The 17,809-nt window shown below is 44.6% G+C and overlaps 1 non-coding gene across 1 annotated transcript; it reads left to right on the top strand.

Moving 5' to 3' along the window:
* Window positions 1–350: 350 nt before the first annotated feature.
* Window positions 351–423, top strand: TRNAP-CGG (transfer RNA proline (anticodon CGG)). Its single transcript has one exon. It is a non-coding gene; the product is annotated as a tRNA-Pro (tRNA).
* Window positions 424–17,809: the final 17,386 nt, after the last annotated feature.

Below are 17,809 nucleotides of genomic sequence, written 5' to 3'. Positions count from 1 at the left end.
TAAAAATTAAAAACAAAAATAAGACAAAGTACAATCCCCAATGCTTTCCTTGGCCTCGCCGACTGTTGGCTTGTTTCATTCAAGTATTATAACGAGCACCCTCATTTCCCCTTCATTTATCTGCTTATAGCTTACGGGGGTCTCGGTTCTGGCAGTCTTGAAGCCATAGGTAGCGTAAGAGGGTTCTAGCACAGCTTTCGCCCTCGCTCTTGATCACGTTCTACGTGACGCTGGCGGTAACAAAGGACGTTCTACGTCCGCCGCTATGTTTGAGGGTGGCGCTGGTGAACACTCTCAAGGTTCGTATACAGACAACATAAATACCCAAGCAAGTAGCAGGGGGGACAGCGGCCGATGTAGCTCAGTTGGAAGAGCACCGGACGCGGTATTCGGAGGTCGTGGGTTCGGATCCCACCATCGGCACGTTGTTTTTTCTTCTACTTTGTGTTTAAATATCTTTCCCCTGAACAGATTACATTACTAATTTATGTGATTATCGAAGTAAAAATTAAAAACAAAATAAGACAAAGTACAATCCCCAATGCTTTCCTTGGCCTCGCCGACTGTTGGCTTCTTTCATTCCTATATATTCCTAGTGATTTAAATCCCAAATAATAAGTGAGCTGATGATTCAGCATCACACAAATATTAGGAGCTGTTTTGTACTAATTTAATTACGACACAACAAAGCGAAACGGGAATGACAAGGCTGGACTGCTGCGGCAGTGGTTTCTCTATCTATATTTTATGCGGACCGGTATAAAGACAAATGAGCCTTTCAAGCGGGGCTAGTAGTCAAACAGCCAGCGTTCCAACAAGGTACCCTATATAACAGTGGCTTGTACCTGATTACGTTTGTGGCCACGCAAATTATTTAGAGCTGTGCTATTTGCGTGCTAGCTCGTTATTCTATTAGCACTGCAAACGAAATAATTAAAAGAGTATCGGGTGTTAAGGAAACATTTTGTCGGGCGTTGTTTGAACGTCCTTGCCGTTGATGCGAGCATACAATTGTAATGTGATATCTCTTGAACCGCCTTATCAAAAACGAATAGTAGGTACGATAAAAATACATAACGTCATATGCTGCACAGTCCCAAGCATCAATGGCCACCCTATTGTTAAAACCAGCGTCTCCAGTGCGAAACCAGTAAGATGTTCGCGCTGGTTTTGCACTGGATCAGCTGGGCATGCTGGAGGTCTGCGATATTCACTGGAGTAGTAACGGGAAGACACTGGCTGCACTGGTGCGATGGACGAAAAACGCTGGGATTAGCCTTTTGACGCTGGGTGTGTCGCTGGCATCCGCGATGCACTGGGAGAAGCGCTGTATGTGCGCTGGAGCCGCACCGGTCCCAGTGCCCCAGTATAGCCGGTGCGGCCTGCGGCGTCAGCCGGAGTAGCATCCCTCGGGGGCCAACAGGGCAACAGCGTACTTTCAATCGACCATCGGGGGGCACATGAAAAATATGGTTCAAGCAAGTGCTTTTTGCTGCGAAGTCGTTGCGCATTTGCAAGAAAACAAAGGCAGTATCTTTTTTCTAGAGTTTCCATGTTTCCATGGGTCGTTTCGAGCGTTTCGAGAGAGACAACGACCGCCGCGCCTCGATCTCATGACACACTGGCGATTAACGCACAACTAAAGCTGGAATTGAATAATGTGGGCTACCATGCATAACCAACTTCACAGCTGATCTTAAGGGCACTCTAACACAATGATTACTGCCAAAATGTTCAATGCGGGCTTAATCGTAGGCGAGCGTAGCCTGCACCACGGCCCAGTGTAAACAGCAGAAAGAAAAACTAACACCAGGAAAAGAGTAGTTTACCGAGCGATGGGCCCATGAGAGAAAAAGCAACAACATTCAGCGCTTGCAATGCATAATATTTGGCGTGTTTCTCAAGCTTTTGCACTCCTTCTTACTCTGCGTATCAAGCAGCCGAGCCCTCGGTCATCGCAACGCTTCCCGCAATGTTTACATACAATTAAGGTTTAGTTACACGCAATGAGGGTCATCGCTGCGGCGCTTGCCGGTATTGAAGCTCGGTCGCACTTTTTTCCTTGAAGGCTTCTACTGAAGCTCCGTGTTCACAGAAAATTACGCCCACGGTAGCAGAGCACCACTCAAGAGCCGGCGTTGGTAAATTTGCCAGCGATGTCAAACTCCACATATTAAAAAGATTCCAGTGCACAACATAGCGCGCATAGACACCCAGAACATTAGTTGCAAGTCGTGAGAGCAGACAGCAAGCTAAAATGATCAAGAAGTTGCAATTGTTAGAGCGGTAGCAATGGCCTGTAGAGTGCGAAATATGAAGTCCCAACGTTATAAATGCGGGTCATGACATAAAATGCAGAAATGTTTCAAGAAAATCTAGTTCTCGGCGTGATTGGACTGTTCAGCCTTTGGAAAAGCCGCATGATCGACAGGCATGCAGAGCCAGCAAGATCGTCCAAATCCGTGTTTCTGAAGCAGTGTGCTTTGGTGAGAGGTGTATATGCTGCACGTGAAGAACCTCCAAACTGGATGCCGTATCTAGACGCATGTGTATGTCTCCCAGACTTTTCATGTGCTGATGAGTGTGCATTGTCGGGCTGGGGATATGAGGGGCTCGTATTAAGCAGCCCGCTAACTTTAGACATGGACATGTTTAAGTGGAGTTGTTCCTTTTTACGGAAGTTTTTCCATGCAATAAAGAAAAAAAATTCTCGGCGTGGCCGAGTGGTTAGCGTGCTGAGCTAGTGATTTATAAGTACCTAGGGACGTAGTTCGAGGCGCGCTTGGTCCACCAATTTTTTTTTTCTTTTTTTACATTTTTTTGTGTTTTTTATGTACCTAACTTGTTTCGTTACTTTTTAATTTTTATCCCACGCATTTTTTTCTCCGGGAAAACAGTGCCGCCAGTGCAGAGCATCCCAATATGCCGCGTCCCAGTGCGCCCAGTTTCTAGCGTCATACTGGGACCATAATCAGGTATGGCGCTGGCACCCAGTGGCACTAGTTTTTGCAATAGGGCCGACTGCCATTCAAGACACTTGTTTTAAGCTTTGCTTAAGCCCCCATTATTTTTCTTTACCTCGCAACACAATCTCGAAAATAGGGCTTAATTTCGCCCTTAATATCATGCCTCGCTAGGTTTAAGAAAGTTATATTATGTTGCTTAAAATTCCAGTTGGTTTGGATTGTTTTCGGACTGAAATGCCGAAGATTCTCAGGAAATGAAGGCGCCATAGTATAAAGTTCCGGAACTATCGACCACCTGCTGTTCCTTAATGAGAACTGGCCTTGGACAGTGTATGGGTGCCTTGCGAATGTCCTGTGTTGAAAAGCATCCGCCATGTTTTCAATTCGCTTTCGCGTCCTTCCGTTCTGCAGTTGAGACCCTTAACATAGCCACAAAGGCGTTTCGCCTATAGTACGCGAAAGAAGCAAAAGGTGAATTGTTTTAGTGATATTCGCTCCTGGTATCCTTTTCGCTTTAACATGACCTCGTTATCGCGTTTTAATGTATATTACGGGATTCGTTAGCCTTTCGACATAGCAATTTCTCCTGGCCTCTATTCCCCATTATATACTCCCAAAATAAAAACTGAAGTGTGCACTGCTCTTGCTATTTCAAATTTGATTTTTGTGGCCTATGTTTTTTTTTGTAATGGAATACCGCTTACTTTTCAAACTGTTTATTTGATTGATAGGAAATGAAGTGCAGTATCGTATCTGATATCACTTGAACTGCCCTTTAAACGAATTGAGGGGAGGAGGAAAGAATTTTCATTTTCCAACAAAAATGTCACCTCCAGCCCTCCTCAATAATAGACCGGGGATTCAAGAGTCACTCTTTTTGATGCTGGTCGGGAGATCTTTCCTGCCGGCAGCCTCTACAACCAGTCTGATGAGGCTGAGCTGGAGTTCAGGGAACGTGCTACTAGCAAGGTCTCACGGGTTCCTTTAAAATCGATATTTAGCGCCCACTAAGGAGACTCTGGGCATTCCTAGCTTATATGGTCAAGTAACCGTCTCTGCCTGCACTGTACACTTCACATGACCGGATATCCGGGAACACAAGGTTCTTCAGAATTGGGTGTGGGTACATGTATGTTTGTAGTCTCCACACGACTTCCTCTGTATTATTTAACAACGGGTCTGGTTAGGTACCGGCCTAAGTTCAAATTTGCAATTTTGAATGCCTTCCCCATACTTTACATTGTACTCACCACTCCTTGGCCCGAGGACTTCATTAATAGCCCGGGTGCTCTCTTCCGCAGGACCTCTTCATCTCTCTTCTTTCAATAAAATTCCTCAATCGTAAGAGAGAGCTGCACGAAAAAGAGTTATGTCAGTTGGTGCAGGTGTGTGCGATCAGTAGAATAGCTTATGATACACCTTATGTTAAATCCGACGCAACGGAGAAACACAAGGTGGACACTATTATTATAGAGGCATATTTATTTATTTATTTATTTCAGATGCTGTCAATCCACATTGGGAGGTTTACAGGATGGGCATATAATTGAACAATGACTACCATAATGGCGATACAAAGGTTACAAATACATGAATATCGAAGAAAAAAACAGTTACCAGGTGATAAACAATGTCATACACAGCATATCTATGTAATAATTCAGTTAAACAAGGTAAATAATGTAGTAATACAATAACTTTCATTTAGAGTATTGTAATTCGTTTGTTATATTTGGTTCGAAATGATTTACGTATTGTGTAGTAGTTCTTCTAGAAGGCGCGACCACGCAGACAAGGGACAAGATACAAAAAAGCCACAGGACAAGCTTGTCCTGTGGCTTTCTTGTATCTTGTCCCTTGTCTTCGTGTTCGCGCTGTTTATAATTATAATGAATAAGTACGAACTCGCCCAACAAAGTATCTTCTAGAAGGGTTACAAATTTCGGCAGTGATGTGCTGTCAGTGATGTGGGGATCCAAACCATTCCATTCGGTAGTTGCACGTGGAAAAAATGAATATATTAAGCACTCTGTACGGAAAGAATATTCTTTGAGAGTTTGTGGGTGTTTATGGCGGGAAGGTCGACTCATCTAAGGATATATATAACCGAGCTATCTATGTTTAGTGCATTGTGTAATAACTGGTGGAGTAATTTTAGTCGTGCAAGTTTGGCGCGGTTATGTAAAGTAAGAATAGATGCTTTTTTAAGCAATTGGGATGGCGAATCAGTGATCCTATATTTGTTAAATATAAATCTAACTGCTTTTCGCTGTACTCCTTCGATTTTGTTATTAAGCTGCTGTGTATAAGGGAACCAAATTGTGTTACCGTATAAGGTGACCCTTGGGTTATCTAACAATGCGTCCACCGAAATGCTGCTGGGATTAAGGTTGCACAGCACGTTGGAAGAACTACAGCATTCACTCTTGGTGATGCATCTTGGTGGGCTTTCAAAAATAAAAAAGGCAAAGGACATACTGGAGAAGATCAGCATTGTTGTTGAGGCTCTAGCCGGGGACATGAAATTTAGGTAAGGCATTGCAGCAGCCAGTATCTGCTGCTCCTATCAGTGCTTATGTATTCGCAGCGTTGATACTCAAACTCGTCAGGCATTGGCACCACGCAACATGAATGCACGCATTCGTTTCACTCCTTCCCTTTCCCCTGCGGTTCGATTTCCTTCTGAGCTATGCCAAGTAGCAACCGAAATAAACTTTCTTCGGATACCAACGCTAGTCTTGTGTAGGTCCTTTATCGGGGGACACGCATGCTGTGTGCAACACTGAAACAATGGTGAAGAAGCCAGAAGAAACCTCGCAGTCAATGAAGGGATCACCGAGGACGACAGAATGACGGCTGCTACATGAATCGCACCCATGACACATCAACAGTTCCCAGAATATTACTGCTCCCAAAAGGAAGTTGAGCCTATCCAGCAGTGTATTCTGGAAATAGCACTGTCGAGCCGCTGGGACTATCTCGACCGTGATTTCACTTGATAGCGTGCGGAAACTTCGCTTTGAGGAAGAACTGACGCTTCGAAATGGGTAAAACGAAAACAAGCGGGTTTAATTGCACTTTACAATAACCTATTTACATGACAAAAAAGGTCGGAACAGGAAAACAGCAGAAGTTAACAGTTTATAGCGACAAGCGTTTGGATGAGCCGTTTACCCACGCTGTTCTGCAACGTCCTTAAATCCCCCTATGTCCAGCCCCTCTCTGAAGAAGCTAATCAATCAATTCTAGGGCACATCGCTCAGATATCGGCAACCAATTGACACATCACCGTACTGATGGTGTGATGCACTGAATGACACAATAGTGTTTTATCGGACGTATAGGGCGTGGGAACGGCGAGAAGGTGAACTCCGCTTCTTGTGTTAAGATTCGCCATGACAGTGCAGGTGTGTTTCCCTCTCAGAAGCACGCGTATACGAGCGGCGCCACGAAAGCGGCTGCAAGCATCGTCGGCGCATCCAACTCTTTTCTGCTGTCACTAGTGGTGGCCTCTAATTGCCATACTCCCCAGGCTCCTTTCTTCTCCAAAACGTCTGCGGACCGGTCACTCCGATCGTCCCTCGCTGACAATGGGCACCCCGTGACGGAATGCTGAACAGTCGAACGAAGCGTGGAAAAACACCTCGGGCCATGTCTCACGGGATGCCATTTCTTTTTTATTTTTCTTGACTTCACCTCGTCAGACGAAACATCGTCAACTTGGCAGTTGTACAGTCTCAAAAGGACGCATTGCAGACACATTGCAGATAAGTGCAATTTTGGGACAATGTTAGACCGGATGCTACGGGACCGCATTGTATGTGGAGGGAGGACAAGTCCAATAAAGAAGTAATTGTTATCCTAGAAAAAAATTTCACTAGCGGAAGCGGAAACCGTGGCACTGGCAGCAGAAGCAGCCGATAATGATGCTCAGAAAATAAGGTCAGAGCTGATGACCATTCTGAAAGTTAATTCGCGTCAGGCGGCATCTAACAAGGCGTCCGCAGAATGCACGCGGTGTGGTAGGAAGAAGCATATTACCAAAGCTTATTCCTGGTCAAAGGCGGTGTGCTACTGCCGCGGAAAGCAAGGGCATCTTACTAAGAATTGCTTTAGTGGTGCGCAGGGGCGACGGACTCGGACAGATGGGCACCCACCTCACGGTGTAGGTGGTCGAACCCTTGTTTTAACACAGACACCCGTAGTGAAGAGTTTGGTGATACTGCGCATGTATGGACACTACGCTCAACGCGCATTGCTCAGCTTCAACCACCCATTAGAACACTTGCAACTGGGCTGGCTTCAATGTGTCAATGGATGTAGACACTGGCTCCCCGGTGTATTTTGTCCCACGGCATATTTTCGACAAGTACCAACAACATTGGCCACCAATGAAGCCCGCAGTTAACAACGCTAATCTCGTGTAGTTCCTGGATTGGGGCACATGCATGCTCTGTGTAACATTGTGAAAGGCGTGAAATGAACTAAGAATTGTTCCTAAAGCCTCTCCTCAAAAATATACGTCCGGTACATCATGAAGGTCACAGGACATCGCAGGACAGCAAGCGACAGTGCTTTATGTGCTATGTATGGAGACAACAAAGGGGCCGTTAATGTAGACGTTGCATATTGTGTAAAGTCAAACGCTGTGCGGTTACCTGAACCGTACAGTAAGGAAAGGGAGAAAGTTAGGAGTGAAATTAAAAGGGAGACAGGGGTTGCGTATTGGATGGCTGCGGAGTAATTTCGACCCCCTGCAGAGCACACGTACGCCTCTCCTTTTCGCCTACATCGAAACGCAGATGACCGCGCTGGGGATCAATCTCGGTTGTCCGAAGAGTAGTCAATCGTTTTAATCACTGCATCATCTCTATATATTGAGCAAATATAACCGGAGAAGATTAATCCGGATGTAGATGGCGCCAGGAGCTGGCAACAGGTTATCCTGCCTTATGGGAGTGCAGCATACCATATTAAACCTATCCGTACGAAGCTTTACGGAAAACATGAACTCCGCACAATTTTCATAAGATTTTGTACTGATGCTCTATGGATTTACTGAGTCCGCATATTTTCCGCAGTATATTTTCCGCGAACCTCTTTGCGGACACCATATTGATTTTGAGGAGTGCGTGGGGTTGCTGCGAACAAACGCTTTGCGGATGTATAGAGTCAATATATTTTCCTCAGACCTGTTAGCAGGCAGCATATGAATTTCGAGGAATCTGTTGCGGCTGTTTATAGGCAGAATATGCAGATTGCGAAATGTGTTGTGACTGTTAGGGACAAATACTGTATGTATGTACAGGGCTCGACCATTGTTAAGGGGAGACTGTATGGATCATATGAAATACTTAGGAATGCACACGATGAAGGCTGCAAATGTAGCATCGAAACTTTAAGACAGTGTGGAAGTGGCATGCATGAAAACAATTGAAGCTTTCAATGTCTGTAAAGGCATACAATGACAAATCTACTATGCTATCAAGATATGAAATGGTGATGAGCCAAACCTGTCAAATTAACAGAAATGATGAATAATTGTTTATTTGTCACTCATGTGAATAATTAATCAATCGTCCGTTCGTTCAGTCGTTCAGTCGTGTCCGACTCTTCGTGACCGTATGGACCATGTCACGCAACGCTTTCCGGTCTCTCACTATCTTCCTAACATCGCATAACTTCATCTGCAGTGCCTCGAGGATGCCATCTAACCACCGCGTTCGCTGTCTACCCCTTCTCCGGCGACCCTCTTACCTTTTTCAATATCAAATCGTTTTCCAGCGACTCCTGTCTTGTCATCAGATGACCAAAGTAGCTGAGCTTTAACTTTAGAATTTAACCCTCCAATGAGCAGTCAGGGTTTATGGTCGACAATATAATGGTATTGTGACTGGCCATAGGTTTTTCTTGGCAGGAAATACTGGAGTGGGTTGCCATTGCCTTCTCCAGTGAATCACATTTTGGCACAACTCTCTGCCGCGACCTATCTTGGGTGGCCCTACACAGCACAGCTCATGACTTCATCGAGTTTCGCAAGCACCTCCGCCACGACAAGGCAGTGAACCAATGAAGGGGATAATTAATCAATACCTTATTTTAAAAGTGACACAAACTTCAAAATCGGGGCAGGCATGTTTAAAATGCAGATTTAACCTGCATGTAATAAAATATTACCCGCAGTAAGTGATGCAATACTTAAGAAATTTCTGGAATATCATGTAATATAAAATTTAAAACAAAGCAGCCAATAGACTCTGCCACTAAAGTAAATAGTTTTTAAGGAGTGAAATTTATTGCAGGAATATTTCTTATAGTTGAGCAGAAGAAGTGGTAGTCTTATGTCATATTTGTATGCCATGCTTTAACGAAACACATTTTATTTGTTTAACAAATAGTGATGGAAATAGGGAATCAGTACAGCTGCTATCTAGAGTAACCATGAAAGGATAATAAAACTGCACAGAGGTTGGTATATAGAGCTTGATGCGTTGAGGTATATTACATATATGAGGGGCAAGTAAATTAAAGGGAATAAATTAATTAAAAAGTCAGTAATATTCACAAAACTTTGGAACAAAACTTTTAGAAATTTTCAGGAAGTATGATTTTCACTCAAACTGATAACAATAATGTATGTCACATTAAACTGATACTGTGAACAACTCTATTCAATTGCCATGGAAACAATAGGAAGCTCATTGGGATATATAGTGTAGCCAACATGTCACAAAATTGTGAGATGGCAGTTTCTGAGGCGGCTTGCCTCACCATGATACTTGGTATGCAGCGCTCACTGACCAGCCTGCTTGTCGTCAGTGCAACCCATGCCTTTATTCTTCGCAAGATTAATCTGCACTTTCTGCACGTGAAAGGACATATCTCTAGAAGCGATACAGTTGTGAAATTGTTTTCTTAGCAACATGTGTTACAGCGAAAAATCTGCTACTTCCTATATCATTTCTTTAATAAGTTCTTTTGTATTTAACACCAAGACTTACGTGCGACGTTTTGGAGGCCGTTTAACGATTCTGAAATGAAGAGAGTATTAAGAGATGAAATTTTGTAATAACAACTTGGGCGCTTCTGAAGTCTTCCTCTGCAAAAGTGTATTTATTTTTTATTTGCACTACATCACCCAAGAACTCAACTCATTGGCATTCTAGTGGAGATCATAAAGAAATGGACATGTGCAAGGCATGACATGCAGGATATGCACAGATGGTCGCTTAGGGTAACAAAAAAAAATTCCAAGAGAAGGAAAGCGCTGCAGATTTAGCAGAAAGTAGGGTGGTCGGATGAGGGTAAGAAGCTCGCAGGGTTCAAGTGGAAGCAGATTGCACAGTACCGGGTTAATTGGAGGAATATGGGGAAGTCTTCGCGCTGCAGTGGTTATATTTTGGCTGATAATGATATCCTCTCCTCTGAAGTGTCCCATGTGGCATTAGGGGGGGGGGGGCGTAGTTGATGGTCATAGAAAGCAAAAATTGGGGAGAAAGAAGAGAAAAGTCGCTACAGTGATGTAAACACTTCATTGCCAGTTACACTTAAGATAAGGCACTTCATTCACAAGAAGTGTGGGGAACAGATTGATTAGGAGATTAGTTCGAACTCGTATTTTACACTGTGCTTGTTGCAACTATCCTAATATTATATACTATATACATGTGTGTGTGTGTGTGTGCGTGTGTGCGTGTGTGTGTGCGTGTTCATGTGCGTGTGTGTGTGTGTTCATGTGCGTGTGTGTGTGTGTGTGTGTGTGTGTGCGTGTTCATGTGCGTGTGTGTGTGTGTGTGTGTGTGTGTGTGTGTGTGTGTGTGTGTGTGTGTGTGTGTGTGTGTGTGTGTGTGTGTGTGTGTGTGTGTGTGTGTGTGTGTGTGTGTGTGTGTGTGTGTGTGTGTGTGTGTGTGTGTGTGTGTGTGTGTGTGTGTGTGTGTGTGTGTGTGTGTGTGTGTGTGTGTGTGTGTGTGTGTGTGTGTGTGTGTGTGTGTGTGTGTGTGTGTGTGTGTGTGTCGATCTTGCGTCCAGAACCCTCCTGATCATCACACTATTCTTGGATTCCGATGCTTTACTGACTAAAAGTAATTTGATAATTCGTTATGTAATCTGTAAAGAATTATGTAGTAGAAAGATATAGAGCGAGGTAGATGAGGGGCTCGTTTTGAGACACAATGGAACGAAACCAACAGTCAGCGAGACCAAGAAAAGCGTAGAGGTTGTCTTCTTTTATTAATGTTTACTTTTGCATTGCCTGGGATAGTACTGTAATGAGTTTAAGGTGAAAGATAATTATTTAGCATGTAATAGGCACAACAACACACCGATGGCGGAAACCAAACCCATAACCGCTGGATATCGAGTCCGGTGCTCTTACCAACTGAGTTAGCAGAAACGCAACAGCACATACGAAAAAGGACGAGATAGAGGTAGACAACACGAGCGCTAACTTTCAACTGATCGTTTATTAACACAATTGCACATTAAATGCACCTTGCATCATGACATCACCCGACACTAACGCTTACATCACGTGGCCCCGCACAAAAATGCCAACTGTATGGCCGTCAAAGTACCAATGGTGTGCTGACACAGGATGCACCAACCTTTTTTTAGTCATATCGGCCTCGATTAGTTCCCTAACATCTTTGTACATATGCTTAGCTAATAACTTGAATGACAACGCCGCCACGAAAGTCCACACACACGGGAGAAACGTTGGATTTGGCGCTGTACTACCACAGTGGTAGAACAGCGATGTGCGCGTCATCGCCTACGCCAGCCGTGCACTGTCTCGTTTCAAAAAGAACTGTTCGATAATGAAAAATGAGCGTGTCATGGTGGTGTGGGTTCTCGCTAAACTCAGACCGTACCTTTAAGGACGACTATTCAGGGCCGTCAGTGAACATCGTGTCCTGCGCTCGGTGGCGAAACTAAAGAACCCTTCTCGATGCCTTTCCCGGTGGAGTTTGCGACTCCAAGAGTTCGATGTTCCTCTGGTATATAATTATGGCCAAAAGCACACCGACGCATAATGTTTCTCGCGCGCATCACTGCCACACGACATGGGTGATGCTGATTTGGATGACGAAACACTCCTTGGGGCAGTCACAATTGCAACCCACCCTTGCTAAAATTCTGCGTGAATACCTTGAGCTTTGTCCGCTCATTGATTACCCTGAAGGCTGCCCGCCACTACCACGTCGCCGTTTCCCGCGAGCGCTGGCTTCGTTTTCACTACGCAACAGTCTTGTACAAACGGACGTTTGTAGCATCTCAGCCCATGTACCTATTATTAGTTCATGTTTCTCTTTGCGCAGAATATCTGCGCGGCTGTCAGGACCATCGTCTAGACATCTTGGCTTCATTCGCACATTGGCACCCATACGTCAGAAATAGTACTGTCCGAAACATGCAAACCCAGTCAGACAGTGTATGAAATCCTGCCGTGACTGCGACCGCCGTAACATACCAACTCTGAAGCGTGCCGGTTTTCCCAATTTGTTCCTCCGCCGAAATGCCCGTTTCACTAAGTCGGCATCGGCGTATAAGGACCGTTTCCTATGTCATCTCAGGGCCTCAGGTGGATTGTTGTTGCCACAATTATTTCTAATGTAATTGTGGAACAGGAGCCCTCTAGCGTGTACTGCTGTGTAAATCACTCAGATGTTTGTCCAAAACATGTCCTTGTCCAATAAATGAGGTTGCGTGGTATGTTATAACAACAGCCAGAGTGTGGCGCTCCGGCTGTTGTTATAACATACCACGCAACTTCATTTATTGCACATCTAGTAGAGCAAGTATTTCGGCTCAGTTGCACTGCTCGCCGGCGTAAGTACTGCCTATCACCCCCAGAAGATTGGACTGAAAGGAACGCCTTTACAAAACCCTCATCGATATGATCTCCATGTACGTAGACTTCTACTACAAACACTGACGTGCTGTTCTGTCCCACGTCACGTTTCCATATAACAACGCAGTGTAAGAAACTACCGGCTACATGCCTTTCCGCCTTCTTCATGGACGGGAAGTGACTACAACAGTATATGCAATGCTCCTCTCGGATAATACACTCGCCTCTGCATCCGATGCCAAAAACTTCTTCTAGTTTGTCGAAGAAGCCCGCCGACTGTAAGGCTTTTTATTCATCAGTAGCAAAATCTTGATGCCCTGCAATGCAATCTCAGTAACCGGGACCTCGAATGTCATCGCGGTGACCGGGTCTAGGTCTGGTTACCCATCCGGCAGAGAGGTCACTCCGAAAACTCTTACGTTTTGTTGGTCTCTGTAGTCTCTTTCGCCGTGTTAGTGCCATGAATTACGAAGTCCTTCCTGAAAGAAGTGTCCGCTCATTGCGTCGTGATCCTCAGACTGACACTGTGCATGTCAGCCGATTGAAACCGTACCTCTCGCGTTAAGTGCAGCATTTTACTTTGACAGCATGTTTCTCTTTTACCTTTTCTTTTTTTGCCTTCTATAATTTTAGAATCAAGACTTCTCTTCCTTCAATGAGGGAGTAATGCCACATATATTGTGGCACTGGTGTTGTCCCTAGTTGGAAGTCGAAGAGACAGAAGTGCGCTGGTGATCTTAGGCTGCCTAGCGGAATGTTGCAAGTATTTCTTTTTTTCACCCGTCCCAATATATAATGTAGCGGATGACACGTATATAATACGGGTGCAAGCGTAACGAGTGAGAGCTGGTCGCTACGCCTCAGAGCATAATATGTCTGCGTGCACGCCTCCCACTTTTTTGTCCAACATGTCAATAAGCGCTTCGCGGCACAATAACATCCTCGAAGTCAGACGATTCTCGTTCTTGAGAAAATTAGACAGATCGACGAAGGCAGCTTTTTAGGAGCTCGCATGAACGCCCGTGTCTTTCGGAAGCGCGGTTATTCGTCGTCACTTTGGCGACGACGTGTTTACATCATTCAATCGGTCAAACACGACGAAGGTGCCATGTACTTGTACAGAAACTTCTCATACAATCCTCGCTTGCGGAAAGCCGTGCAAAGAGTCCGTCGCTGCATGATGACGCAGGTCGCAATAACTTGCACAAGCGGGCTTTTCGATGGGCTTCTTAGGCACGGCATAATATCTGGACAACGCACGCAAATGTTGCCGTTGGTGGAAAAAGGGAGGATGATATCGAGGAATACGCGGGCAGTTCTGGCATATAGCAAATAGACGACAAAACGTCCTGTAACATCCTGCTTTGCAATGTTATAGGCGTACGTCACATGCAGTAGGAGTACATCTAAATTGCTCTGTGCAGGCTACTCGTACATAAACAACATGGTTTTCAGGGTGTGGTTAGTGCGCTCGGTGAATCCCTTTGTCTAAGGGTTATACGATGTTGAGTTTCGGTAGTAATAATCCGCAAAGCAGTATCTGGTAAGATAGTATACGCAACCAATAACCAAGCGGTGGCCCTCTAAAGTGTGTGTAAAAGGACCAAGCATGTAAACTGCAACATTTTGAGAAGGCGAAGTAGGTGATCTGACAGGCGGCAAAACGCTGGCTGGCATGGCAGTTCGTGGTTTAAGTCGTAGGCATTGTTTACATGTGCGATGTACGGCTTCATCTTATAAGCTTGTGGCCAGTAGAAATGTTGGAAAATTCAATGCAGTGTACCAGAAAGCTAGACGTTCATATGTGACGTCATCGTTTAGAGCGCGTACAACTTAGGCGCGGAGACATTTTCTGGAGACCATAAAATGGGCAGTACCATCGTCTCACTTGGTCTTGACCAAAATACCATCACTGATAGTAAATGGCATTCAGTCTGTTCTCCTTCTGTCTTTTTTATAAGAGGCTGCAATCGCAGGTGGGTGCGTTGATCTCGCCTAAAAGTCACTGTAATGGGAAACGTCGGCGCGAAGAAGGTTAAACACTCTTCGAAACCGTCTTCGTAGTCGTCTGAAGTCGGCAATGGTTGGCGTGACAAGCAGTGTGCATCACTGTGATGTCGCCCACCTTTGTACGCGACACCAACGTTATATTCATGTAGGCGTACTGTCCAGCATGGGAGACGACGAGATGAATCGCCAGCATCTATAATGATGGTCGGTAATGATACTGAAGTGGTGCCTATTGTGGTACGGTTGAAACTTGTGAAACGTGAACACAACTGCGAGTCACTCTAATTCTGTGAATATGCAGTTTCTCTCACATTTTGTTAACGTGCGGCTGGTTTACCTAAAAACGTATTCAGCCCCACTACGCTCCTGGACAAGCAATGCCTCAAGACTGACCCCCTTGGCCTCAGTGTAAATCACTGTCAAAGCTAAACTGTCGTACTGGCCAAGTAGTGCTGCTGAAGATAGAGAAGCTGAGCAGATTGAAAGAGGATTCGCCCTCGAGGTGCATGCAAATTGCAAATCCTTGTACAAGAGAGAAGTGAGGAGGTGGGCAATTTGCGCAAAGCTGGCAATAAAGCAACGAAAATAAGAAGTTTGTCCATGGAAGCTCCGCATGCTTTATAGGGTGCGTGGAGTTTCGAAGTCTCGTATAGCAGCAATCTTTCACAGATCCGGCCTTACATTATCCTTATTGACGAGGAAGCCAAGAACAAGATTGTTTTCTTAATAAAATGGCACTTTGAGTTAAAGATGAGTCCAGCTTTGCCAATGCAGTCAAAAACAATATGTAGCCCCTTATTTTGCCCTTGAAAGGTCTTCGCAAAAATTATGACATCATCCAGGCAATCAATGCATATTTCCCATCTTAGGCCCTGGAGCATAGTGTCCATAGATCGCTCGAAAGTCGCGGGAGCGTTGTGTAATCCGAACTGCATCACATTAAATTCGTACAAATCATATGGTGCTACGTAAGCAGTCTTCTTGCGGTGTGACGGATCCAGAGAAATTTGCGAATAGCCAGATTGCAAATCAATAGAGAAGACATAAATACAGACCATCGAATGCGTCATCAATACACGGTAACGGGTTTACGTGCTTTTGTTACTGATATAAACAATGATAGTCCCCGCAAAATTAACAAGAATTCTTTTTTTTGCACTAGGATCACGGGTGCGGCGCACGGTCTAGAAGACCCTGGCACAATTTTTGTCTGCAGCATTTGGTCCACCTGTTCTTTAATTATATTGCGCGCTTTCGGGGAGAGTCTGTAAGGTTTCTTGAAAATAGGGGGTGCATTTCCTATGCTATTTGTATGCTGTAGTTGAGAGGCTAAGAAACGGCTATTCGATCCGTTGAAAACAAAAGTCAAACACTTGGGCATGAATCGTCAAAATGTCTTGCAGCGCATGGCGGTCACTAAACGGGTGCGATTTGTTGACTCTACGCTGAAAGGCAGCACAATGTTCCGACTTCTCGTTCTTGGTTCCTCTGCATACAGAAATGATTCTAACCATGTGGGTCACCTTGTTCCTAAATCGCGGGAGGGCTAAACAAGAAGGACCACGAACGTCCTCTTATTTGACACATTGACAATCCAATTGTGTGCGCTACCATCCAGTGCGATTTCACCGGCACGGAAATCTAGAATCGCACGAACATCGCGCAAAACGTCAACACCCAAGGTCAGCCCATGTTTGGCACATCTGAAGACAATAAATGCTGTTCTGGACAACTCCACAACTGAAGCCAAACTGCACGACTGGACAACTGAAGCCGATCACAGGCCGACCATAACTACATTTTCACCCCCAACTCCACAAAAAGTATTATTTTTTGTCCCACATAAACATAACTTTAACTCGAAAGCGGTTTTAAAAGGAAGGCTCATAATGACAGCAGCAGCACTGTCAACTGAAACATTCGTTTTAGCATTGTGCACAGATGCTCGGACTATTACCAAAGGCAGAGGTATTCGGGAAATTCACAGCCCGACGATCTTATCTCAATCGGTCGCACCATCTAGTTTCCCAGCGGTGCAGAAACAAAGCGGCGACATTGAGGTGGTGAAGCTGCGACCTGACACAGGGCAGTCATTGCGTGAACATCTTTAGTTGGAAGAAGAGTAGGTAGCGCGTGGCTGCTCCCAGTGAGCTTGGTTCATGAAGCGTGGTGCTAATTGTACAAGGGGTCGAGAAATTGTGACTGTCTGAAAATAAGCGTGCGCTAGTGCTCTCTTTTACAGGTTTGGGTCCGAAAGGTACGAAAGCAAGTTTTATGTGGTAGTATTTGCTTCAAAGCAGTCTAGTTGGTACATTTTTGTGTAAAGGCAGTGGTCGGTGAAACAGGGTACTCTGTGGTTTGTCTTGGGTACCTACATTGCTCACACCAAAGCTAGGACACTCAAAACCACGAGTATCTGCTAAAGTTTGTAAACTATTCATATTCCTTCATTTGGAATATGACTAGAGGGAAATTGTTTGGTTTAATTTAGTTAAAACAGGACGAGACATGACAAGATTCAGGCTTAAACTTACCTATGATATGACTACAATATGGCCGCTATAACGAAATATTCCTCGAAAGTATCAACAGCAGTTTGACAGGTGGCAAACAGTCCAAAATGAAGAAGAAGAGTAATCAATTCTATTTACTGTTTTTGACGCTGTTTGGTTGGCCTCTCCCTGCACAGCAAGTAAAATGGTATTATATTCTATTTATGAAACAAGCTAAGCACATCTTACTGAAAACAACACACGCATCTGCTGACTGCTAGTGTTCACTTCAGCGTGTTTGTTTTTCTTAAACACAAAAAATAAATATCACTACAATTTTGCCCCGTAAGAAAACACGTCTTGCAACAAAAAAAGCGGCTTAAAAGCGTCTACCACCATAAGGTTAATGACCTTCTTTCTTGCTCTAAGAAGAAAAAACGAAAGCTCTCTTGACAAGAACCTTCGAGATATGTTTTGACAGAAAGATCGAA

This window comes from Amblyomma maculatum, chromosome 8, assembly GCF_055883805.1.
Source record: "Amblyomma maculatum isolate TAMU_Amacu chromosome 8, ASM5588380v1, whole genome shotgun sequence".
NCBI lineage: Eukaryota > Metazoa > Arthropoda > Arachnida > Ixodida > Ixodidae > Amblyomma > Amblyomma maculatum.
Note: the sequence above shows the minus strand (reverse complement) of the source record. Positions and strands in the feature narration are given on the sequence as shown.